The sequence below is a fragment of the Bos javanicus genome, chromosome 20 (genome assembly GCF_032452875.1).
Source record: "Bos javanicus breed banteng chromosome 20, ARS-OSU_banteng_1.0, whole genome shotgun sequence".
Lineage (NCBI taxonomy): Eukaryota > Metazoa > Chordata > Mammalia > Artiodactyla > Bovidae > Bos > Bos javanicus.
The window spans coordinates 46,740,961-46,768,064 of record NC_083887.1 but is presented as its reverse complement, the minus strand read 5'-3'; positions in this window follow the sequence as shown (position 1 = coordinate 46,768,064).

The following is a 27,104-nucleotide window of genomic DNA, read 5'->3' as shown; positions in this document are numbered from 1 at the left end:
GAACCATTGATATTATTTATATTCATTCTGGCTATTCACGCTGTCTTATAATTAGCTTCTACATGGGTTTAAAATTGTTGCAATAATTGAACTGGAAGTAGGAGTTCACTGAGTCTTTTATGATAATCAGAAAATTTAATCCATAATCCAAATTATATGATAATTACATCATTGAGATAATGAAAAATTAATCACTATTAAAGCTACATAATGATAATTCTGATTAGAAAACAAATGGGACCACTAAAATTTTTGAGCGACTGCTTTATCTTCATTAAAGTATACTTGCATTTGAGTGGGAGTGTTTTTGTTTATGATGGAATTCAAATGATGAAATAATCACTTTGGTTTGTATTGTTTACAGTGAATAACTGTTAACAATTCAAGAAATTTAATAAATTTCAAAATCTGTTATAATTTGATGGTCAATTATCACTTAATCAAATCTGATTCTGTGCATTATAACAAAATGTAAATGTTAATTTCTTTAATATAATCGCTATTTTCAGAGGACTGTTTTTAACACTGAAATAATGAATCAATAATAATGAATTTTTTATATGGGATGAGTTTTGAATTTAATTTTTAGAAAAATAATCAAATGACATTGTATGATAGATTATGGTTGTGATATTTGACTAAAGAAATGCATTCTTTTTTGGCTCAAATTCTGTATAAAAGGAAGGTTCTTTGAATCTCATATATGTGTGCATATTTAGAGAACTGAGAGGCTTTCTGCTCTTATTTATCAAGTCTATGTGCCTTTCTCTATTGGAGAAAAAACACACAGTTCAGCAACCCATAAGGGCATGTTAGCTCAAGTGCAAAAATTAGCATTAAAATAGTGACTGCTATGCCAGCATAATTATATTTTCATACATTTTAAAAGATAAAAGATGTACCAGTTTATATGGCTGAAGTCAAAATGGTTAAGACTGGAAGCTGAATGAGATTAGTTATTACACAAATATCTTACAGATGAATTAACAACATTTAGCAAAAAATATAACTTAAAAATAATAAATCCATTAATTTACACTGAGGATTACATAGGTAAATATAATTATAGAGGAAAAATTCCATATGGTTAATCTCTTCTCTCTCTATATATATCACAATGGTATGTTTAAGTTAGAAAATATAGGTACATAGATAGATAGATAGATAGATAGTCAATCAGTCATGTCCAACTCTTTGATACCCCATGGACTATAGCCCACCAGACTTCTTTGTCCATGGGATTTCCCAGGCAAGAATAATGGAATGGGTTGCCATTTCCTACTCCAATATATTCATATATGTATATGTAAATTATATAGTATATTATGTAATAGTTTGTGATACATTATCCATGAATAGCATAAATACAATTTTAGTACACTTTGATATTCAAAAGAACTGATATAGGAACCTTAGAAATACAACCAACAGTGTACAGCCAGTTTTCAGTTTGGACAGTAAAGGAGAGTGTGAAGAATGAAACTGAATTCCAACAGTTCCAAAATTAATATATGAGGAATGTTACCTTCATCCTAACTGTCTGACATGACTGACAGATTCTTACCAATAAAACCTCATTCCAGGGGACAGGATAAGTGAAGGAGTGGATTGAGGATTTCCATTAACTTTTAAGAATATATCCTAGAGCTTCTTGTTCAAGATGGCAAAGTAGAAAGCCATGAGCTTATTTCCTCTTGGAGAGAGCACCAAAATCAAAACTAGCTATTGAATAGTCATCAAAAGGAGGACACTGGAGCCCACATCCAAAAAAAAAAAAAAAGATATCAAAAAAAGATACCCCACATCCAAAGACAAAGAAGAAGCCACAATGAGACTGGAGGAGGGGAGCAATCACAATACAATCCCATGCCCACTGAGTGGGTGACCGACAAACTGGAGAACAGTAATACTAAAAAGTTCTCTCACTCTTGTGAAGGTTAAGGTTCTGAACCCCTGGTGAAACTTCCCAGCCTAAGGATCTGGCAAAGGGACTGAGGGTCCTCAGGGAATCTGACCTTGAAAGCCAATGGGATTTGATTAGAGGACTACCGCAGGACAGGAGAAAACAGAGACTCCACTTTTGGAGGGCACAGACAAAATCTTGCACACATGAAGATCAAGCGGAAAGAAGCCAGTGATGCCCACAGGAGACTGAATCAGACCTGTCTGCTAGTATTGGAGGGTCTCCTGTGGAGCCCTGGATCAACAGTGGCTTGCCACAGGGACACAGTCACTGGCAGCAGCAGTCCAGGAAGGTGTCTCTTGATGTAATAGTACCAGAGACGCCTAGATTTTAAGGCTGGGTTCCCTTAGGCCAAACAACTAATAGGAAGGGGTACAACCCCACCCATCACCAGATAATTGGAATAAAGCTTAATTAAGCATGGCCCTGCCCACCAAAACAGGACCCAGTTTTTTCCCACCTCCAGTCCCTCCCATCAGGAAGCTGATACAAGCCATTTAGCCCCATGATCCAGAAGGCAGACAGAAAAAGGAAGAAGGACAACAATTCCACAGTGGCTGGAACAAAAACCACAGTACAGAAAATTAATTAGTATGAAAAAGCAGAGTTATGTCCTAGATGAAGGAACAAGATAAAACCCCAGAAAAACAACTAAATAAAGTGGAGATAGACAAACTTTCAGAAAAATAATTCAGAATAATGATAGTGTGCGGGGAGCCCGTGAGGCATTCCACTCGTGACAAAGGTCATGAGGAAGGAGGCTTGCCATACGCAAAGGTGGGATCGAGCCTCAGGAGTCCCCCGGATATTCTCGAGCATTTTCCCCCAAAAAACCAGAGTCTGCCTACTTTATTGCTTTGTGCTCTCACCTCTAACTTTACTGGGGGCTGTCCCCTACCACCATCTCTCTCTCTCTGTCAAAGAGTTAACTTACAACTCCAATTAATAAAGTTCCTGGGCAATTAGGAGTGTTTAAATCCAAACCCCTCAGATGGCTCTCTAACTCGCCTGACAAGTTTACTCGGACTCCTGCAGCTGTGCATACGATTGTTTACAGTCTTCTAGCCTCCAGAGGCACGGGAAGCTTAAGATATTCAAATAGCTTAGAGCCTCTCAGAGAGTTAAAAACTGTCAGAATAAACTAGTAAAGGATTTCATTGATGAGTCAATGCTTGTTGCCAAGTTTTCACATCCCCCTGAATTGTATCCTTGAATGTGTATTAATTAATAGTTGGTATATAGAAAAAATAAGTAGTGGCCTTGGTGTTAGTAACTTTAGACCCTTAAGGTAATAAATTCTTTCTTTGTTGTAAGCCCATTACACATCCGCCCTATAGGAATGCAATTTTATCTTTGGAAGATGGTGCCAAACCTTAAAATAATTACTCTTAGAGAAAATAAGTCTTTGTTGATAAGTCCTTGTCAAGAGTCATAAAATGTTAGTAGGCCTTCTGGCCAGAAGATGATGTAAATCACCTAAACCATTTGTATACGATAAATTTGCAGGAAAGAAACCTTGGTTTTTGATAAGAATCAAAGACTGCTGACTTTGCATCCCCTATTATCCTCTATGTGTAACTTAGGGTATAAAAACCCCTGTTAAAAATAAAGCTACGGGCCTTGCTCACCAATGCTTGGTCTCCCCATGTCATTCTTTCTTTTAACTTCCAGCTGAGTCTCCATCTGGAGCGCGGAACCCACCACGCTTACTAATCATGCCTGGGCTTCTAAGACCCACTCGAGAAGGTGTCTAGGGTGAGACACCTTCCGCTATTCGAGAGGGCGCCTGCGGCCTACGTAAGTGGTGCAAACTTCTTGTCTTGAAGTTTTATTGGTCTCCCGCGTAAACCAAGCTACTCAGCTTCTTTTCTCCACTGAATTTTCCTACTGAGCTATCCTCATTCTATTGTTCTCTATATCTCTAATTAGCATATAAATAGTCGCCGACGCCGTCTCCCCTTCGAATACCCTGGATCAGCCGGGGCTGGTCCTCGGCAATAGTGAAGATGATCCAGGATCTTGGAAACAGAATGGAGAAGATGCAAGAGATGCTTACCAAAGGCTTGGAAGAAATTAAAAAAAAAAGAGAGAGAGAGATGAACAATGCATTCAGTTCAGTTCAGTTGCTCAGTCGTGTCCAACTCTTTGTGACCCCATGCACTGCAGCACACCAGTCTTCCCTGTCCATCACCAAATCCCAGAGCTTGCTCAAATTCATATCCATTGAGTCAGTGATGAAATCCAACCATCTCAGCCTCTGTCATCCTGTCCCCTTTTTCTCCTGTGTTCAATCTGTCCAAGCATCAGGGTCCTTTACAGTGAGTAAGTTCTTCACATCAGGTGGCCAAAGCATTGGAGCTTCAGCTTCAGCATTAGTCTTTTCAATGAATACTCAGAAATGATTTCCTTTCAGATTGACTGGTTTGATATCCTTGCAGTCCATGTGATGCTCAAGAGTCTTCTCAAACACCAGTTCTTTGGTGCTCAGCCTTCTTTATGGCCTGGCTCTCACATCCATACTTGACCACTGGGAAAACCATAGCTTTGACTAGATGGACCTTTGTCAGCAAAGTACTGTCTCTGCTTCTTAATATGCTGTCTAGGTGGGTAATAGCTTTTCTTCCAAGGAGCAAGCATCTTTTAACTTCATGGCTTGCAGTCACCATCGTCAGTGATTTTGGAGCCCCCAAAAATGAAGTCTGTCACTGTTTCCACTGTTTCCCCATCTATTTCCCATGAAGTGATGGGACCGGATGCCATGATCTTCATTTTCTGAATGTTGAGTTTTAAGCCAGCCTTGTCACTCTCCACTTTCACTTTCATCAAGAGGCTCTTTAGTTCCTCTTTGCTTTGTGTCATAAGGGTGGTGTCATCGGCATATCTGAGGTTATTGATATTTCTCCTGGGAATCTTGATTCCAGCTTGTGCTTCTTCCAGCCCAACATTTAGCATGATTTACTCTGCATAGAAGTTAAGTAAGCAGGGTGCCAATATACAGCCTTGATGTACTCCTTTCTCATTTTTGAACCAGTCAGTTGTTCCATGTCTGGTTCTACCTGTTGCTTCTTGACCTGCATAAAGATTTCTCAGGAGGCAAGTAAGATGGTCTGGTATTCCCATCTCTTAAAGAATTTTCCACACTTTGTTGTGATCCACACAGTCAAACACTGGTGTAGCCAATAAAACAGAAGTAGATGTTTTTTTCTGGACTCTCTTGCTTTTTCTAAGGTCCAATGGATGTTGGCAATTTGATCTCTGGTTCCTCTGCCTTTTCTAAATACAGCTTGAATATCTGGTGTTTCTCAGTTCACATACTTTTGAAGCCTGGCTTGGAGAATTTTGAGTCTAACTTTGCTACTCCAGGAGATGAATGCAATTGTGTGGTTGTTAGAACATTCTTTAGCATTGCCTTTCTTTGGGATTAGAATGAAAAATGACCTTTTCCAGTCCTATGGCCACTGCTGAGTTTTCCAAATTTGCTTGCATATTGAGTGCAGCACTTACATTACATTAGAATAAATACATTAGTAGAAATCAATAGCAGATTAACTGAAGCAGTAGAACATATAAATGACTTGGAGGAGAGAATAGTAGAAATCATTGCAGCAGAAAAGAATATAGAAAAAAATGGAGAAAAAAATGAAGACTGCCTAAGAGACCTCTGAGACAACATTAAAAACACCATCATTCTCATTATAGTATTCTCAGAAGGAGAGGAGAGACAGAAAGGATCTGAGGAAGTATTTGAAGAGATAATAGCTGAAAACTTCTCCAACTTGCGACAAGAAATAATCAAGTAAGTCTAGGAAGCACAGAGAGTCCCAGGAAGTCCCAAGAACAAACACACTGAGACACATAGTAATCAGCCTGAAAAAAATCAAATACAAAGATAAAATATTAAAGTAGCAAGGGAAAAATGACAACACACAAGGGAATGCCCATAAAATTAACAGCTGATTTCTCAACAAACCCTACAAGCCAATGAAAGGGAAGACGATACAACCAAGAATACTCAACTCAGCAAGACTATCCTTCATATGTTATGGAGAAATAAAAAGCTTTCCAGACAAGCAAAAGTTAAGAGAATTCATCACCACCAAATCAGCTTTACAACAAATGCTAAGGAAACTTTTCTAGGCAGGAAACACAAGAGAAGGAAAAGACCAACATAAAATAAATGCAAAATAATTAAGAAAATGACAATAAAATCATACATATTGATAATTACCTTAAATGTAGAGGGATTAAATGCACCAACAGAAGTACATATACTGGCTGAGCAAATGAAAACATGTACATGTATGCACTTCCACTTACCACATTACTCTATTTAATCCCCTAAATTATATATAATTATTTTATATTGTTAGGTTAATTAGGTTTCTCTTGTGGCTTTCAGTTGTAATTATCTTTTTTTTTTTTTTTCTGGGTGTTGATTGTGAAAACTGACAAACATCTTTTACTATTCTGAATATGTAACTATTATTCACTTAATACAATGGTATCATGGTTGGTCAACAGAAAATAATAGAATTCTATATCACTAAAACTAATATTTAATAGAAAAACCTGTAATCAGTTTTTAAAATCCATTTTCATATGATAATTATCTTGGAATTTTTTGAAAAGTACAAATGTTCAGGTATCACTTTTTCTTCTTCGAAGGTCCAGATGTGTTTCCAATGAACAGCCATGTTTAAAAACAACTAGTGTATGTGATGATCTTTTACTCTTATTTATATTGTTTCAGATTTTCTATTTCATATTCAGTGCTTCCATTTCATTTAGTTTATGTTTTACTATTTCTCCATCTCTTCTTTTTATTTTTTTAGATGCTCTTTCTCAAGGCTTTATAAAGTATAGAAGAAAAACTTTTTTTATACACACACATATATAGTATGTATAATATAACATATTTTAGCAACTTATGAATGCTTGACTAGCTAAAAAATTATGGAAATTTTGATTCCACTTGTTCGACGGTATGAATGGAATGTTAGATTTCTAACTTAAAATAGACACACAACAAGCAAAAAAATTTACTGTATAACACAGGAACTTTAGTTAATATCTTGCAATAACCTACAATGGAAAATAATCAGAAAAATAATATACATGGATATGTTTAACTGAATCACTTTGCTGTGCACCTGAAACATTGTAAAGCAACTATATTTCAATAAATATATATATTTTTTAAAAAGAATGCTTCCTAGATGGTCTACCTACATTGGTTAAGGTAAATGAATAGACACACACATACACATACAGAGTGTCTCAATCTTAACTATAATAATATTTTGTTTCAGTGATTGCTTCTTCATAGATAAAGATATTGATACATTATGTATATTGTGTGTATTTTATCAAAATGGAAAGATATGCAATATTTTAATATCAATAATCTTTGGGTAGTAGAACTACATTTTTTAATTTAAAGCTTCTATTTGATGTCATTTTTATAAATACTGGATATAAACTACTTTTATAATTAGATGATTTAATAACTTTCAAGTATGTTTTTATGTCTTTATATATACTTATACATAATCCTTGATTTTTCCCTTAATTTCTATCAGTATGGTATAAAATGAGATCTTTCATTTTAAACTTACTATTATTTTATAATTTTGGTACAAAGTAAAAATTTCCACTAATTAAAAACCAATTTAAAAAATCATGTTGGTGAAGTATATTTCCACATCAGTATTAACTTTTTTTTTGAAGCACATACATATACAACAAGAAATTAGTTACATTGAATTAAAGATGCACACACTGTGTGATGCAACATTCAAAATTAAAATGATTTAAGAAAATGTAATATTACTAAAAATATAGACTATTTTTATACATGGGTAATTTGTGTTACCTATATTACTTTAAATCCAAATTAATTGATTTAAATAATATATCATTTTGCTGAATATTGCAAAGCAGTTTTTTATTCCTTAACTTCAGCACCAGGTCTATTTAACTTGATGTATGGAAATGAAATATGTGTATTCAAAAAATAATTTAAAAATTTAAAAAATTACTACACAAAATAATAGTTAATAAATATCTTCAACTCTACTTAGATTATGAAACTATATTATTCAGTGCCAAATATCAGTAAAAATGAGTATATTCATTGCAATTTCTTTTTACGTTGAGTAGATCTATCCAACACTTGAAGAATGTTTATGCTCCAGGCACTGTTCTTAGTGTTTTCGTGTATTAAATACTTTAGTTCTCACAACCACTCTAGGAGTTAGAACTATTATTATCTCCATTCCACATTTGGGAAAATTATGGCATAGGAAATAAATTAGCAAGTTGAGCAGGTGGGACTTGAAACCAAACACTTTTATTCTAGATTTGGTGTTTTCAACAACTGCACAGCAGTAAAGAATCCAAGGACAATGCAGGAGACTCCCAGGAAACATGGGTTTGATCCCTGGGTAAGAAGGATCACCTGGAAAAGGAAATGACAACCCATTCCAGTATTTTTGCATGGGAAATCCCATGAACAGGGGTGACTGGTAGGCTACAATCCATGGGATCACAAAGAGTTGGACACGACTGAACAGCTAAACAACAACAAGAGTCTTATTCTAGACTTTGTGTTTTCAACAACTGCACTTGGATATTATGGCATGTTAATATTTTTAAAATGTTTGTGATATATCTCCAGCTTAAAAAAAATAAAAGAGCTTTCAGATACTCATAATGATGTATTTGTTTAATCTAATATTGAGCTATTCAGTATGTCATTTTGCCTTTGGCAAAATATCAAAGTATAAGAATATATCTTTGAGGATTAGCTTTATAAATATTCAAAGGAATTGTGGACCTTTCATGTTTAACATCAACTTTATTCCAAGATCTACGTTCTTAGATTTGCCTTTGCCTATCTTCCCATATAACCTGTATCTTGCACTCTCTACCTTTCTTGATTAACTAATTTACATGGCAGCTGTTGCCTATCGATTCCAGTTTGGTTTGGAATCTAGCCATATCTTTCCCCAGTGTTTTATGTTTTAATTGATCTATTTTCTGGGCTAACTCATAGAGTTAACAGTTAAAGTGGTATTTTTGGTTAACCTTGACACCCCAATAACCTGAATATTTGACTGTTTTTGGAAATACTGTTCCTAATGATATTCACCATATCTACTCAAATGAGTTGTAACTATATCAGTATTTAAATATATAGTAGGGTTGCATAAGTGAATTTCCACTTAATTTAAACTATTATATTTTACTAACTCAATTGTTATTCCCTTATTAATGTAAAAAGCATTTAACTTTCTCTTATAGCCTAGATTCTAGTTATAGACCTTTTTAACAATAAACTTCCATCATATTACTCAACCTATTACTTCCATGACTATTATCAAATTAAATAATTCCCTTTATTTCTAACTTGCTAAAAATATGATAAATAGATTTTGAATTTTGTCAGTTATATTTTGTGTATCTCCCAAGATGATACAAAAGACATGACTCTACACATGGACATGACCAGATGGCCAATATCAAAATGTGATTGATGATAAACTTTGCAGCTGAAGATGGAGAAACTCTATACAGTCAGCAAAAATAAGACCTGGAGCTGACTGGGCTCAGATCCTATTACAAAATTCAGAATTAAATTGAACAAAATAAGGAAAACCACTAGGCCATTCAGGTATGACCTAAATAAAATCCTTTGCAATTATACAGTGGAGGTGACAAATAGATTCAATGGATTACATCTGATACAGTGCTGAAGAACTATGGATGGAGGTTCCTAACATTTTACAGGAGGCAGTGATCAAAACTATTCCCAAAAATAAATGTAAAAAAGGCAAAATGGTTGTCTGAGGAGGCCTTACAAATAGCTGAGAAAAGAAGAGAAGCTAAAGGCAAAGGAGAAAAGGAAGGATATATCCATCTTAATGCAGAGTTCCAAAGAATATCAAGGAGATGTAAGTACGTCTTCCCAAGTGAACAATGGAAATAAATAGAGGAAAACAATAGAATGGGAAAGAGTAAAGATCTCTTCAAGAAAATTAGAAATACCAAGGAAACATTTCATGCAAAAATGAGCACAATAAATTACAGAAATGGTATGAACCTAATAGAAGCATAAGATATTAAAAAGAGGTGGCCAGAATACATAGAAGAACTACACAAAAAAAGACCTTAATATTCCAGATAACCACAATGGTGTGATCACTCACCTAGAGTCAGACATCCTGGAGCGTGAAGTCAACTGGCCTTAGGAAGCATCATTACAAACAAAGCTAATGGAGGTGATGGAATTCCAGCTGAGCTGTTTCAAAACCTAAAAAATGATGCTGTTAAAGTAATGCAATAAATATGCCAGTAACTTTGGAAAGCTCAGCAGTGGCCACAGGACTAGAAAAAGTCAGTTTTTGTTCCAATCTCAAAGAAGGGCAATGTCAAAAAACACTTAGATTACCTAACAATTGCATTCATTTCACATTCTAGCAATGTCATGCTCAAAATCCTCCAAGCTAGGCTTCATCACAATGTGAACTGAGAACTTCCAGATGTACAAGCTGGGTTTAGAAAAGGCAGAGGAACCAGAAATCAAGTTGCTAACATCTATTGGATCATTGAAAAAGCAAGAGAATTCCAGAAAACCATCTGCTTCATTGACTATGCAGCCTTTGACCGTGTGGATCACAACAAACTGGAGAAAATTCTTCAACATATGGGACTTCCAGACCATCTTAGTTGCTGCCTGAGAAACCCTGTATGCAGGTCCAGAAACAACAGTTAGAACTAGATGTGGAACAACAGACAGGTTCAAAATTGGGAAAGAAGTGTGTGAAGGTGTGTATTGTCATCCTACTTAACTTATATAGACAGTGCATGTGAAATGCCAGACTGGATGAAACAGAAGCTGGAATTAAGATTGCAGGGAGAAATATCAATAATATCGGATATACAGTTGACACACTCTTATGACATAAAGTGAAGAGGAACTAAAGAGCCTCTTGGTGAAACTGAAAGAGGAGAGTGAAAAAGCTGGCTTAAAACTCAATATTCAAAAAACAAAGATCATGGCATCCAGTCCCATATCACTTCATGGCAAATAGATGGTGAAACAATGGAAAAAATGAGACTTTATTTTCTTGGGCTCCAAAATCACTGTGGACAGTGACTGCCAGTATGAAATTAAAAGACACTTGTTCCTTGGATTAAATACTATGGCAAACCTAGGCAGTGTATTAAAAACAGACAGCATATTAAAAAGCAGAGACATTACTTTGCCAACAAATGTCCATATAGTCAAAGCTTTGGTTTTTCCAGTAGTCATGTATGGATGTCAGAGTTGGACCGTAAAGAATTCTGATCCTGGAAAAGATAGAAGGCTGGAGGAGAAGGGGATGACAGAGGATGAGATGATAGGAAGGTATCACTGACTCAATGGTCATGGGTTTGTGCATGCTCAGGAAGATGGTACAGGACAGGGAAGCCTAGAATGCTTCAGTCCGTGGGGTTTCAAAGAGTTGAACACAACTGATAGATTGAACAACAACAGCTAGATGGTAATTACATGATTTAACTCCTGTCCTCTGTTATTATAATAAAATTTAATTGACTAATCAATTGAGCTCTCAAAATGAGGGCATCTAGATAGTGGCATATTATCTTTAACCATACTGGTTATTCACATTATTAATATTTTAAGAATTTTGTTTCAATACTTGATAATACAATGGGTCTGTAACACTTAAGGCAAGATGACCTTATAACTAGAGATGAAGGATGTTTCCTCATTTCTAATCTCAAGGGTTTCTGTAAGGTAGAGGTGGTGGTGGTGGTTTAGTCACTAATTTGTGTCAGACTCTTTGAGATTACATGGACTATAGCTTTCTATGTTCCTCTGTACATAGGTTTTTCCAAGCATGAATATCAGTGGGTGGCTATTTCCTTCTCTAGGGGATCTTCCAGACACAAGGATTGAACCCATGTCTCCTGTTAGGCAGGCAGATTATTTATCACTAAGTGACCTGGGAAGCCCCTTCCTTAGGTAAATACCATTATTTTTTCTTATATATTTAATAGAATTAACTGGTGAAACTACTAAGCTGTCAGTTTTCTCTGTGGAAAGCTTTCAATACAAACTTAACCTACTTAATAAATATAAAACAATTTAATTTCCTTATTTGGGATCTGTCTTAATAATATATTTTTTCCAGAATATGAACTGTTACATTTAAAATTTTCAAATATATTTCCCAAAATTTATCCAACTGAAGTATCACTTTATTTTCAATTTCAAAAATCTACAGACCTGTTCTCTCTCCTAATTAATGGCAATGATCCTGAGTGCCTCCTGTAATTCTTTCCTTTAAATTTTAATCTGCTTAATCAATGATGTGTTATTTTTTTAAATTCTTTAAAAGGAAAACTTGTTATTTTCCTACTTCCAGATAAATATTTGCTTATTCAATATAGTGCACTTTTTCCTAATTGTTTTCTTTAAACTGCATGCTATTTAAAAGAGATGCTTTAATTTTAGAATATAGTTGAATTTTTGGCATATATTGTTGTTTTAATGTCAAATAAAATCCACTTGTATCGTGCATTGAACCTGGACTGGCATCTCGTTTCATACATGATATTTTACATGTTTCAATGCCAATGCACGATACTGGATGCTTGGGGCTAGTGCACTGGGACGACCCAGAGGGATGGTATGGGGAGGGAGGAGGGAGGAGGGTTCAGGATGGGGAGCACATGTATACCTGTGATGAATTCATTTTGATATTTGGCAAAACTAATACAATTATGTAAAGTTTAAAAATAAAATAAAATTAAAAAAAAAATCCACTTGTAGTCAGAGAACATTTGTACTGGCACTGTATCCCTTTGAAAACTATTGAAACGTTATGCCCTGCTTTTGGTCAATTCAGTTATTTTTCCAATTGAATGATCAGTTAATAACTTTAATGGTATTTATCTTAGTTTATATATGTTGACCAAATCATTGGTATTATTTCTGTCTGCTTGTTAAACTAGTTCCTAAGATGGGTGTGTTAAAACTTTATTATGGTTGTGAATTTATATTTATATAACTGTATCCAATTTTATTAGTGTTTACATGAAATTTTTCTATTATTTTAATCATGGCTTCTCTGTATTCTCTGTCCTGAATATTCATTGGAAAGACTGATGCTGAAACTGAAACTCCAATGTTTTGGCCACCTGATGCAAAGAACTGACACATTTGAAAAGACCCTGATGCTGTGAAAGATTGAGCACAGCAGGAGAAGGGGATGATAGAGGATGAGATGGTTGGATGGGATCACCGACTCAATGGACATGAGTTTGGGTAAACTCCGGGAGTTGGTGATAGACAGGAAGGCCTGGCGTGCATTAGTCCATGGGGTTGCAGAGTCAGACACAACTGAGAGACTGGAGAGAACTGAACTTGTATTCTCAGATAATAAATATTTTAGGCTACATGTATATAGGCTTCTTTTTCATCAGCTTAATGATCTTTGTCTATAATTTGAACAGTTTATCCCTCAATGTTTATTATCTGTGGTTTAAATAGAACATCTTAGTATTCATTGTTGTTTTTATATGATACTGTTAAATGATCCCATATTTCTGCATCTGTTCATGAATTTTGGTTGATTATATTTTATCATTCCATTGTGAATTACTAGAAACACTCCAAAACTAATCTCTCTATCCTGTTTTATACCCAGCGTTACTTTTATTTTATGAATCTGCTTGTGTGTGTATGAATATGTATATTTTAGAAAGAATATGTTGAGTAGTATCTGAATGACCTATAGAGTATCTTAATACATTTCAGAAAATTTAAAATTAAAGTGTTGATTTATTATTTCCTCTGGAGTTCTGGAAAATTGAACCCCCTCCATATATTTCTAGTACCATCAGATTATTGGTGACTTAAATTAAGAGTCCTAGATGAAGATCCTAATGGCAGTGAAGTTGGAGAATTTTCAATAAGTATTGACATGCTTTTCCTACCAAAATAGAAGGTTGGGAAACTATAATATCTTACTGCAGTTCTAAAATTTTGTGTATCCAATTTAAACAGGTGGTTTTCCAAGTGTGGTTCCCCCATATCATGTCAGATCTTTTTAGAAATTCAAATTATTGGGTTGGCCATAAAGTTTGTTTTGATTTTACCATAATCAGTCCTTCCAATGAATATTCAGGGTTGATTTCCTTTAGAATTGACTGGTTTGATCTCCTTGCAGTACAAGGGACTCTCAAGAGTCTTCTCCAACACCACAGTTCAAAAACATAAATTATTTGGCACTCAGCTTTCTTTATGGTACAACTCTTGCATCCTTACATGACTACTGAAAAACGATAGCTTTGATTAGGTGAACTTTTGTTGGAAAAGTAATGTCTCTGCTTTTTAATATACTGTCTAGGTTGGTCATAGCTTTTCATCCAAGGAGCAAGTGTCTTTTAACTTCATGGCTGCAGTCACCATCTGCAGTAATTTTAGAGTCCAAGAAAATAAAGTTTCTCACTATTTCCATTGTTTCCCCATCTATTTGCCATGAAGTGATGAGACCAGATGACATGATCTCAGTTTTTTGAAATGCTGAGATAAGCCAACTTTTTCACTCTCCTCTTTCACTTTCATCAAGAGGCTCTTTAGTTCCTCTTCTCTTTCTGCCATAAGAGAGGTGTCATCTGCATATCTAAGGTTATTGATATTTCCCCCAGCAATCTTAATTCCAGCTTGAGCTTCATCCAGCCTGGCAATTTGCATGATGTACTCTGCATAGAAGTTAAATAAGCAGGGTGACAATATACAGCCTTGACATACTCCTTTTTCTATTTGGAACCAGTCGTGGTTCTGTTCAATGTCTGGTTCTAACTGTTGCCTCCTGACCTGCATACAAATTTCTCAGGAAGCAGGTCAGGGGGTCTGATATTCCCATCTCTTTAAGAATTTTCCACAGTTTGTTTTGATCTACACAATCAAAGCCTTTGATGTAATCAATAAAGTAGAAGTAGATTTATTTTTTTTCCCTGGAATTCTCTTGCTTTTTCAATGATCCAATGGATGTTTGCAATTTGATCTCTGGTTCCTCTGCCTTTTCTAAATCCAACTTGAACATTTGGAAGTTCTTGCATCATGTAATGTTGAAGCCTTGCTCAAGAATTTTGGGCATTATTTTCCTGGCATATGAAATGAGTGCAATTGTGCAATAGTTTGAGCATTCTTTGGCATTGGAAAGAAAATTGACCTTTTCCAGTCCTGTGGTCACTGCTGAGTTTTCCATATTTGCTGGCATATTGAGTTCAGCATTTTCACAGTATCATCTTTTAGGGTTTGAAATAATTCATCTGGAATCCCATCACCTCCCCTAGCTTTGTTCAAATGTCAGAGAAGAGATTAAGTCAAAGAAGTAGACAACTTTTGCCCATGAAATTTTATTCTTCATAAATTACCCACCTTGGAATAATTCTAGGAGAAAACTAAACTAAGAAGACTGTGTGTTTTAGTCTAAGTCATTAAGGAACAGAAATTATTTAGGAGTTGCACAGAGTAATTGACTAGACCTTGAATGAGGAGGTTACCAGATGACACCATTCAACAAAGATATTTGAGGTTGCCCAGTCTTTCTTGTAAGCAAGCAATATCTACAAGTTCAGTGTTACTTATCTGCTAAACATGGAGATTTCTTTGCAAACTGAGCCCATGGTTTATTTGCATTTATAACCAGTGAATTGAATAGTACTGATATAAAGAAAATATGTAGAAATTCAATTGAAAAACATGCTGGCCCCAGCATATTTATTAGATACTGTTCCAAGAAACAAACAAAACAAAAACTTGATTAAAATATTTATAGTTCCTTCGTTCATCAATATTTAAACTTAATGTGGAATTCATCAATAATGAGCTGTACATTTTAAAAAGATCACACTTCTGAAATGTGGGAAATGGAATATAGACCAATATTTAAATGAAAATAGCTAAGGAAGAAATTACATTTTTTTCTGTTTGAAGATCATGATTTGGCTATACAAATCTTGATAAAACTGATAAAGATTGTTGGAATCAGGAAATACAGAATATAGTGATAGGTGGGGAATGCTAGTTGAAATAAGCAAAAATATTATTAGAAATTCCTGTATTTGTAACCTGGAAACTCAGTGGATGCTTGGTTGTTATCTATTTTGAGATAGAAAACACAGAAGAAGGGGGAAATTTGGAGTTTCAAGGCTAATAGAAATAATAAGTCATTTTGGATAGTTGACTATTATTTTATTGAGTCATCAAGTGGAAATTTTAAATTACTGGTTGATTGTATCAATATGTATTCAGAGGGTTCAGGAGTCTAGGATCAATTTTAGAATCATGGCACCATCAAGAAGTAAATGGCTTTGCCTAAAAATAGTAACTTGTTGAGAAGAGTCTCCAGAGTTGAACCTTAATAAAATTCAACATTCAGAGGCCAGATCAAATGATCTGAAAAAAAAAAAAAAAGTGTTAGTACAAATAGGACAAATTTTCACTGAATGTAGAGGCTAGTAGAGAAAAAATCAGATTATAAAACAGATATTTGAAGACTAAAGATTTGGAGAAGTAAGTGTATATACTTAGTATATACACTAAGTATATATCACTTCAGCTTGAATTGCTTATGAAAGAGACAAAAGAAATAAAATGACAGTAGGAGAGATTATTGGTGATTGAGGAGGTTTTTCTGAAATAGAAAAAGAAAGCTCAAATCCCAATTAGGAAAAACAAAGCAAAAACTACCACAACGGGGTTATTTAGAGATAAAAGAAACAGAAAGGATCACTGGTGATAAATTACATAAGTATCTAAATCACACAGTTTGAACAATGAGTAAAATGATGAAATAATAAAAATAAAATCAGATAACATTACTTGAAAAATAAGGGGGATCACGACTGCTTTAAAACTTCAAAAGATTTTTACAAAAATTGAAATAAAATATTCAAAACCTAATGGGAAGTAAAGGAATAGATACAAACACTGAAAATTTGAAATGTAAGGGGAGTAATACAGGGAATTTAAAATACCATAAAAACATTTTACAAAATCTTATGCAAATGAGTTTTAATATCACATTGAAAGAAGATAATTTCCTGGGAAATGTAAATTATAAAAATGTTTCTCAGGAGGAATCCAAATCCTCAACTGATCCTAACAGTGGAAGAATTGGGGACAGTCAGCAGAGTACTATTCTTCAGACTCCAGCCCAATTTAATTATATTCACGTACAAATTATTTCAGCCTTTCAGGGAAAAGGCACTTCTGATATGCTTCTAACCAAAGCTTCTAACCATGCTTCTAACCAAAGCATGGTTTCTCTGTTTCTACATGTCTTGCAAACAGAGGTACATTCTTTCTTTCTTTCTTTTTTTTTTTAATCTTTTGTATAAGACTAACTCTTGAAGACTGAGTGGTGAACAGACTTAGGAGCTAGGTTAGAGTGTCTGCTTCCAGAGCAGAGGACACTTCCATTTTGCTATCCAGGATAATAAATATGATCTTTCTCTCTCTATGAGGCAAAGGTTGGACATATGGTTTACAATCCTTTATAAGAATGAAGTTTCATAAACTCTACTTCCCCAGCCATCCCATAAACTTATTGTGTGAACAGCATCCCTGGGGCCTAGTCTAGGCACCTCCCCTCCCACCACCATGGACTTTAGGCAGTAAGGTGAAAACATGAACAGAGAGGCCACTCTGTTGCCTTGCAGTAATAATGTCTTTTGTTCCTGATCTAGGACTTGCATGCCTTCTATTTGTTAAAGGCATTTCTGATACCACTGTAGGCTAACTTGCTAACTAGTAGATGGATAAAATCCCAAACCTTCAGAGGACTTCTCGCATCTTATGTGTTTTTCTCCTTGTGGAATCTTTTCTTTGCTTTCTCCATCCCTGGAACCCTGTCCACTTTGCCTATTACTTACCCTTGGAACCTCATCCAATCCCTTATCTGTGGACTAAATGCCCACTGTCATACTCATACAGAATCTTGAATATTTTATATTAGAATTTATAGCAATAGATTGTTAGTTGCATTGCCAATTATAGTTTGATTACTTTCAAGTTGGAAATCATGTCTGTTTAGTTTCAAATTTAACACTTAACACAATGTCTATAATAAGCACTTAGTAAAATTTGAAGAAACAATCTAAGTATCACTTTAATTAGTTCTACCTATTATTATCAATGTAGGGATTGATACTTTTGTTTTATTTTCCATAGAGAAAGATGGCTTATTCTCTTTCTCTCTCTTTTTTTTTATTTCCCCCCTGGTTGTTTAGGTTTGTTTTCCCTTTATAGGAAAAGATTCTTTTTAAAGTATGTATTTGTGATGGAAAGTCTGTCAGGACCTCCTGAAGTTTGAAGATTTGTTCTCTTGTTTCTGTTATATTTTGTAATATGTCAGAAAATAATGCAGTCTCTAAGAAAATCACTAATTAGAGGAATAAGCCAAAATGTTTTAAGTTGTCTAGGAGTTAGTTTAAAATGGTAATTTACAAAGTGAGTTGTTCAAGAATAATGATGATAAAAACATGAAAACTTTATGGTATTATTTTAATGATGAAGTTGTCTTAAATATCCAAACATATTTTCATATACTAAACATGATACAGAGGGTCTAAAGAAAAATATTAATAAAAAGATAAAAATAGAGGGCTTCACTTAAGAAATTTGTTGTTAATACTTTCTATTTCCTGTGAATCCTTCACTGGATTTTTTTTTTTTTAACTCTTTTCATGATCTTTAATGGAAATATACTAAAAGTTAAGTTTAGTCTTTTAAATAATGTGGACTTTAAAGAATGAGATTCTTGAATAGATTATGTAAATAAAATAACTGAAAACTTGAGAATATCAGTAATAACCAAATACCAATTATTGTCAACCTAGAGAAAATGCTTTTTCAATTGGGAATATTAAAGTCCATATAAACAGTACAGAGTTTGTTTTAAGATTAAATAAATTGCTCCTGATAATATCAAAGTTCTATAAATAGATTAGAGAATTACAGGAATATGATAGCAAAATCCCAGAGCTCCAGTTTGAAGTGATTCATAGGAAAAGGACTATCATTGAAGATGGATATAGAAGTAAAGCAAAATAAAATGAAATAAAATATATCAGCACAGATTTCTCTGATGTTAATGGACTCATATGATATTACCAAAATGGTTTTCAGTTTAACATCCCCAGAAGGATTTTGTGTGAAAGATCTATATATAGTCACTGAATGATAATGAATGAAGTAATCTTACAGTGAATATCAGGAAGAATACTTTCCTAGAATTCCAAAAGGACACTTTACATTTGCATTGCTTAAATGATTTTAAAATCTTATGTACTCCTACACATTACAGAGAAAGTGCTGGCTACAGGATAAGATTGAAAGCTTTAGTTCTTCTTGAACAAAAGCTTTGTCTCTTTTGTGTGGTCTGCGAAGCTTGTTCTCATAGACTCCAAATTATGGGTCTCGATAGTATTGACATTTTTATCCCTCTTATTTCCTCTCTTGATTGTTAAACAATGGCCCCTGCACCCTAGATACCCTTTGGTTTATTTCTATATAGATGTAGGTAATAATCCCTCTTCCTTATTTAATTTTTAAGGAAAATCAACAGTAAAAATGCAACTGTGTATATGAGATGTATAAGAAATATTTTGTCATCATTGTTAAAAGATTATGTTCTAAAAGTAAACAGTGTTTAAAATTTGAGTTTTTTTCATGCATTTTAAAGGTTAATATGATCTTTACTATTTCTTCATATTTGTAGGACATTTGTCCTTCCACTGAAAAATCCACATATCCATAGGGTATTGAAGAATATGTATATATATATATATATATATATATATATATATATATATATATATATTCAACTCCAAATTTTCCTAATGTTCATTATATAATTAACTGGTTGAAGCAAGAATTTCAAAAAGTGGCAACATTTTCAATGTTCAGGTGGGGCAAGTCTTTGACTCATTTTAGGTTTTTTTTTTTTTTTTTTCCCCCTCAAGTAACAATAATATGTTCAAAAATGCACTGAGGTGTACTTTAAGACCCTCACTTCACACAATATGTATGTAGCTTACCCAATGGAAAAATCATAGTAAACACATCAACTCTAACAGACTGTTATCAAAATTTTACAGAGCCTAAAATCAACCTGAAAGATAATCTTTTGAAACTCAGAAGAAAATACACACTTTAAAATTTCCTAGTCATTCTCTCTCAATGGACAGAAAGGTGGAGAATGTATCTTTAAAACCATATAGTCTCCTGTGAATCATTTCAAAAATGCATTTCCTATTAGAACTAACTTTTATCAAAATGAAACAAAGTTTTGAATGGTATGTTTGACAAAATTCTCTGCATTCATGTATTTTCTTACAAGGATTATCTAATTGCAGATAGTCATTACTAACATCACTCCTGATTCTGATATACAGGGATCCACTACCCAGAGAACTGGGAAGCCTTCAAAGTTCATCTATTTTAATTTAATCTATTTTAAAAATAATATTTAAATGTCATCTTTGTTCCAAGCACTTTAGATACTTTACTTAATAATAATTACATTCAAGCAATTCATTCATTGTTAGCCTCATTTTAGAACTGAAGAAACTAGGGCTTGAAGTGAAGTGAAGTGAAGTTGCTCAGTCATGTCGGACTCTTTGTGACCCCATGGACTGTAGCCTACCGGGCTCCTCGGTCCATGGAATTTTCCAGGCAAGAGTGCTGGAGTGGGTTGCCATCTCAGGGCTTAGAGAAGATAAATTTTTCAAGTTCACATAGGCAATAAGTGGTGGATAGCATGCTACTATATACAATACAAAGGTTGTTTTTGCAAGTCTTTGCTAATGTCTTGACATTCATGGAGCATACAATTCTGGGGATGATAAAGTATCATTGGTTTAGAATAGATACATAGAAAAGTACAAAATACCTACTTTAAGCATTAGTTCTTTTAAGTTATTATAAAGGTATGTGTTAGTATAGTTCTGAGTATTTTCCTTACTATATCTAATGCTTAAGCAAATAATTTATCAGTGCAAATTTTTTTTTCTGATCTTTGTAAACATTTCACAGAAATCATATGGAACACCTATCGAGTTCTCTGTAATGCCCTACATTTGAAAATAGAGGAGCAAATAGATTTCCTTGGGTGGGAGAAGCACACTAGAATTAGTTTTCTATATGAATTAATCACATAGAAATCTATGTTCTTATCTTGAAAACTTGTGGGCTATTTTCTACAAAAAGAAATTAATAACATATAGGTAGAGGTAGGATGATATTCTGAGGAAAGCACACCATCAGGATCAGACAATCTAACCTGTTCGAGCTTTCAGCTTTTAATAGGAGCTTCACTAGGACAAAGTAGATATTTAGGTATAGGAAGTTACTAGTGTTTGCATGCACATGTGTGCATGTATGCCATAGTCAGTGTTTACATAAAGAATTTGAAAGACATTGAAACAATGCCACTTTATATTTTTTCATCAAATGTTTTGGGATAAAGGGGAGAAAATATTAATATATAAAAGAGAGTGAAAAATTTGTCTCATTGTTATCAGAAACTTGCTGTGACAGTAGATGGACCAGAAAAATAATTAAGACAAAAATTCAAGAACGTCTCATTGAATCATGAAACAAATACATACTAAGTGTTTGCTATGCCATTCACTGGGAACACAATTATACGAATGAGTGAGTCTCACCTACAAAGAACTCGTAACTTCAGTTATTCAGTGAGGAAGATGGCATGTGAAATGAGCTTTGAAACTTCAAAAGGATTTTCTTAAACAGAAAAATTGAGGAAGGTCATTCCATACAAGTGAAATGAACAAACAAAATTACAATATATGGCAAGTGGTTATGTATTTTGTAACACATCATAGAAGACCCTTCCTTCTCTTTTGCTTAAAGCTTACTTCTATGTATTCCTTGCAAATAGAATAATTAGAAATTTTGCACATTGTGTCCCTCCAGATCATCATGTGTAGGTAGCTACTTTTTACCATATGTTGGTCCATATCAATTATACTAAAGGTAACTGCCAGATGCTATGGACATCTGACCAACTTCCATAAACTTGTCACCATCCTATTTGAACCAAAAATATACTAGAATCCATTAAACATTTAAGAAGTAAATGAATGCATGAATGTAGTTTAAAGGAGTTAGCTGCACATCAGTACACTAAAAATACTGCCAGGGGTAGGAAAGATGAATTCCCCAGGTCTGTAGGTTCCCAAATTGCTATTGGAGATCAGTAGAGAAATGATTCCAGAGAGAATGAAAAGACGGGGCCAAAGCAAAAATAGCACCCAGTTGTGGATGAGACTGGTGATGGAAGCAAGATGTGATGCTGTAAATAGCAATATTTCATAGGAACCTGGAATTTTATGTCCATTAATCAAGGCAAACTGGAAGTGGTCAAAAAGGAGATGGCAAGAGTGAACATCACCAGTTTCAGTTCAGTTCAGTTCAGTTGCTCAATTGTGTCTGACTCTTTGTGACCCCATGAACTGCAGCACGCCAGGCCTCCCTGTCCATCACCAACTACCGGAGTTCACTCAAATTCACATCCATCGAGTCAGTGATGGCATCCAACCATCTCATCTTCTGTCATCCCCTTCACCTCCTGTCCCCAATCCCTCCCAGCATCAGAGTTTTTTCCAATGAGTCAACTCCACATGAGGTGGCCAAATTACTGTAGTTTCAGCTTCAGCATCATTCCTTCCAAAGAAATCCCAGGGCTGATCTCCTTCAGAATGGACTGGTTGGATCTCCTTGCAGTCCAAGGGACTCTCAAGAGTCTTTTCCAGCACCGCAGTTCAAAAGCTTCAATTCTTCAGCGCTTAGCTTTCTTCACAGTCCAACTCTCACATCCATACACGACTATTGGAAAAACCATAACCTGACTAGACATCGACAGTTTAGGAATCAGCAAACTAAAATGACTGGAATGGGTGAATTTAACTCAGATGATCATTATATCAACCACTGTGGGAAAGAATCCCTTAGAAGACATGGAGTAGCCACCATAGTAAATGAGTCAGAAATGCAGTATTTGGATGCAATCTCAAAAAGACAGAATGGTCTCTGTTCGTTTCCAAGGCAAACCATTCAATATCACAGTAATCCAAGTCTATGTCACTACCAGTAATGCTTAAGACGCTGAAGTTGAATGGTTCAATGAAGAACTACAAGACCTTGTAGAACTAACACCCAAAAAAGATGTCCTTTTCATTATAGGGGACTGGGATGCAAAAGTAGGAAGTCAAGAAACACCTGTAACAGGCAAATTTGGCCTTGGAATATGGAATGAAGTAGGGCAAAGACTAATGGAGTTTTGCCAAGAAAATGCACTGGTCATAGCAAACACCCTCTTCCAACAACACAAGAGAAGACTCTACACATGGACATCCCCAGATGGTCAACACTGATATCAGATTGATTATATTCTTTGAAGCCAAAGGTGGAGAAGCTCTACAGAGTAGGCAAAAACAAGACCAAGAGCTGACTGTGGCTCAGATCATGAACTCCTTATTGCCAAATTCAGACTTAAACTGAAGAAAGTAGGGAAAACCACTAGGCCATTCAGGTATGACTTAAATCAAATCCCTTATGATTATACAGTGGAAGTGAGAAACAGATTTAAGGGATTAGATAAAATAAACAGAGTGTCTGATGAACTATGGATGGAGATTCATGACATTGTACAGGAGACAGGTATCAAGATCATCCCCAATTAAAAGAAATACAAAACAGCAAAACGGCTGTCTGAGGAGACCTTACAAATAGCTGTGAAAAGAAGAGAAGCAAAAAGCAAAGGAGAAAAGGAAAAATATAATTTGAATGCAGATTTCAAAAGAATAGCAAAGAGAGATAAGAAAGCCTTCTTCAGTGATTGGTGCAAAGAAAGAGAGGTAAACAGTAGAATGGGAAAGACTAGAGATCTCTTCAAGAAAATTAAAGACACCAAGGGAACATTTCATGCAAAGATGGGCTCAATAAAGGGCAGAAATGGTATGGACCTACAGAAGCAGAAGATATTAAGAAAAGATGTCAAGAATACACAGAACAACTATACAAAAATATCTTCATGACCCAGATAATCATGATGGTGTGATCACTCACCTAAAGCCAGATATGCTGAAATGTGAAGTCAAGTGGGCCTTAGGAAGCATCACTATGAACAAAGCTAGTAGAGGTGATGGGATTCCAGTTGAACTATTTCAAATCCTAAAAGATGATGCTGTGAAAGTGCTGCACTCAATATTCCATAAAATTTGGAAAATGCAGCAGTGGCCACAGAACTGGAAAAGGTTAGTTTTCATTCCAATCCCAAAGAAAGGCAATTCCAAAGAATGCTCAAACTACCACATAGTTGCACTCATCTCACATGCTAGTAAAGTAATGCTTAAAACTCTCTAAGGCAGGCTTCAACAGCTAGTGAACTGTGAACTTCCAGATGTTCAAACTGGTTTTAGAAAAGGCAGAATAACCAGAGATCCATTTGCCAACATCCGTTGGATCACCAAAAAAGCAAGAGAATTCCAGAAGAGCATCTACTTCTGATTTATTGACTATGCCAAAGCCTTTGACTGTGTGGACCACAACAAACTAAAATTCTTAAAGACCTAGGATTACCAGGCAACCTGATCTGCCTCTTGAGAAATCTGTATGCAGGTCAGGAAGCAACAGTTAAAACTGGTGATAGAACAACAGACTGGTTGCATATAGGAAAAGGAGGAGGTCGAGGCAGTATATTGTCATCCTGCTTATTTAACTTGTATGCATAGTACATCATGAGAAACCCTGGGCTGAATGAAGCACAAGCTTGAATCAAGATTGCCTGCAGAAATATCTATAACCTCAGATATGCAGATGACACCACCCTTATGGCAGAAAGTGAAGAACTAAAGAGCCACTTGATGAAAGTGAAAAAGGAAAGTGAAAATGTTGGCTTAGAACTCAACATTCAGAAAACTAAAATCATGGCATCTGGTCCCATCATTTCATGGGAAATAGATGGGAAAATATTGGAAACAGTGGCTGACTTTATTATTTTGGGCTCCAAAATCACTGCAGATGGTGATTGCAGCCATGAAATTAAAAGACGCTTGGTCCTTGGAAGAAAAGTTATGACCAATTAGACAGTCTGTTAAACAGCAGAGACATTACTTTGCCAACAAAGTTCCATCTATTCAAGGCTATGATTTTCCAGTGGTCATGTATGGATGTGATAGTTGGACTGTGAAGAAAGCTGAGTGCCAAAGAATTGATGCTTTTGAAATGTGGTGTTGGAGAAGACTCTTGAGAGTCCCCTGGTCTGCTAGGAGATCCAACCAGTCCATCCTAATGGAGATCAGTCCTGGGTGTTCATTGGAAGTTCTCATCCTAAAGCTGAAACTCTAATACTTTGGCCACCTCATGCAAAGAGCTGACTCCTTGGAAAAGACTCTGATTCTGGGAAAGATTGAAGGTGAAAGGGGAAGAGGACGACAGAGGATGTGATGGCCGGATGGCATCACCAAACCAATGGACATGAATTTGAGTAAACTCTGGGAGTTGATGATGGACAGGGAGGCTGGGCGTGCTGCAGTCCATGGGGTCACAAAGAGTGAGCGACTGAGCTGAACTGAACTGAGGGGTAGGAAAATGTTTATGTTTGTTGTGCTCTTAATGCAGATAACTCATTCCCTTATTCCTACAGACCTTCAGAAATATGAAACCCAGGCCTTCAGAAAGTGACCTCCATGGATGCAACTCTAGGCTTAAGAAGATTTTCTGAGGAGACCAGTGATTTTCCTCCTCCTCTCTCCAATCTTTGCAATTCCCAGAGTCCCCTCCTTTTTACTTCTTTCCGTTCCCCTCGCTCTGCACAATACACAAGTGTACCATCAATGATCACCTTTCCCATTGACTAAGTAAGTCTGGATAACTTTCTATTTGTCTTACAAAAAAACATGCAGTGCCAAATATTTCTAATTTTCAATATTTTTCTTTATTGCTGTGTTTACTCTCATTTTGAAAATAATTTCAAGAAGAAATAGCAAAAAAAAAATCAGAAAAATATTACAATTGGAAATGAAGATGATTTCTATTTACAGTGTCAGAAGACTTTAAATAATCTGAATTCTTTTTAAGTCCAATGACCGATGATTTCACAGGTCATATACATGGACTTTCCACTTATACGTGGGTTTATTGTATTATATATATATATATATATATATATATATATATATAGTTGCCAATACCCTAATTTTCTTTATAGAAAATGAAAAAAAAAGTGGAATTTTAATAATCATGAGAGAGTATAAACAAATCTAATATATAAGTAAATAGGTAATATACAAGTAAACGAGGCATGCTATGGAAAAAATAGGCAATGAATATCAGGGCTGGTTGGTATATGGATAAGTGGATAAGATTTAGCCTGTAAAAACAGTGATTAGAGTCAACTTTATGAAAAACTGATATTTGACTCATAATTTGACATAGGTGATAGGGTTAGGCATGGGGATATTTGGGGCGGGGGGAAGAATTCAACAAAGGAGAAATAGTACCAATGTCTTAAAATAAGGGTTAGCCTGGCTCGTTCAAAGAGCTGTATGGGCTTAGTGTGACTGCATGAGAGTTTGCCAAGGAGGCAGTGGGCTTTATGCTGTTGAAGCAGTAACAGTGGACCAAATCTAAGAAGGGCCTTTGAACCACTATGACAACCAGTCACAGATCCAGACTGTTTGAAGAGTAGTCTCTTAGGAAAGAAAATATAATGCCACCTAAAGGTAGCAACTGACCTCTAGCCCCATCAGATTCCTGAAGTTAAGATGGAAATAAATAGATTCTAGGAATGCAGTGACTTTTGAGCCAGCTTATCTTACAGAGGTTCCAATGGGTCCATGGACTCATCCTAGGCCTATTTTTCAGTATCTGAGTGAGTAGAGTTGACCCTTGAACAACATGGGTTTGAACTGCATGGGCTTATTTATACATGTATTGCCTTTCAATAAATATACAGTTAGTCATTTGTATTCACTGGTTTTGAATTTGTGGACTCAGACATTCATGGATAGAAATCTCCACAGGTGGTTTCAT